Raw genomic sequence first — 1,457 nt, 5'->3', positions numbered from 1 at the left:
CTCTTTGTTTCAGTGACCTCACAATATCTTGCTTGTTGTTTTTGTGGGGGGGCTTAGGAGACAGAGACGAACCCGATGTAGGGATTGCCCCTACCTTGGACTTCAGCCCATGCCTCAACTAATTTTACTTGGTCTTTTCTTCTCCTTTCCTCTTCCGCATCTTCATCCCCTTTTTCTGTCCCATTCCTAAGGTGTGAGAGTTGTGTTGAAAGGATGAAAGGCTGGCTTTGTCAGTCATGAACGGCCTCCTGGAAGCCATGGGCTTGGTATTTCCTTGGTTAATTGCCTAGGCTTTACCCCTTATGAGGACCCTGAGGGGTAGACTTTCTTTTCCCCATTTTATTCAGGTTCACCATGGCCAAAAATGAAGATTCTTTTCCCTTTAAGGCTTACCCCTTCATCATCTAGCCTATCTGATGTCGATGTTGATGGTTTTCTGACCCCTGCCCCTCCTTTGACCATGGCTCAGACCACTGATACTAATACCCCCCGACGTTTACTGACAACTCTCCATTTTGAAACACCCACCCGGGTGGTTCAAAATGGTTCTATGAACTCAACCTCCAGAATGCACCCCTTCCTCTCTTCCAACATTCTCTTCTCCATCTCCTATTGCAGTCTTCAATGGCTGCCCTCCTCTTCCCTGATTACTACTCTTCATACTTATTGTCCTCTCCCCACACAGAACTACTCCACTCTACATACCCCATCTTCCTCCCACCCACATCCTTCAATTGCCTCTACCACTACAAACCTTTTGAGTACTCTCTTTAGCCCGGCCAAGTGGGATCGATTCTTTGTGATTCCCCCCATAGCCCCCTACTCTGAGAATATCTCTCCTTCAACAGTACCTCCAAAAACAAGTAGGCAAAGTTACTTTTTGCAGTCGCTCCGATCGTTCACGCCTTGTCACAGTTACATCAGAATCCCAAGCTCGTGCACTATCTACCCTAACTGACCTTGCTGGCAAACCCATTCCTGCCGAACCTCACCTTTCTCTTAATACTTGTCCTGGAACTGTTTCTATCCCCTCGACTGCTTGTCCCATATTTGACAAGAATTGGTCAGATTGTGAAAATTTCCTACTTACCTGCCCTGCCGATTATGATGCAGTAGCAGTACAGTGCAACACTATTCCTCCCAGAGGCCAGTGTAAGTCCCAAGTCAATATTGCCAAGATTAGCTTATGTAAACATGACCCCCCCCACCCCCATGAAGTTTATATTGGTGGATTGTCCCACCATATCGACCCCTTCCTCGTCGATGTCAGAAATGTCGTTTTGGCCACCCAGCCACTGTCGCTCCATTGCCGCTGCCTTCTATGTGCCCAGCTTGGTTATGACCGTTCCAATTGTTCTGCTCAGTCAACTGTTGTTACTCCCATAACGTATTTTATAGGAGCTGCCCTGCCTATAACCTCGAATGTGAGATAACAGTTCTCAGATTCAAACTAGGCC

This window comes from Penaeus vannamei, chromosome 19, assembly GCF_042767895.1.
Source record: "Penaeus vannamei isolate JL-2024 chromosome 19, ASM4276789v1, whole genome shotgun sequence".
Lineage (NCBI taxonomy): Eukaryota > Metazoa > Arthropoda > Malacostraca > Decapoda > Penaeidae > Penaeus > Penaeus vannamei.
Note: the sequence above shows the minus strand (reverse complement) of the source record.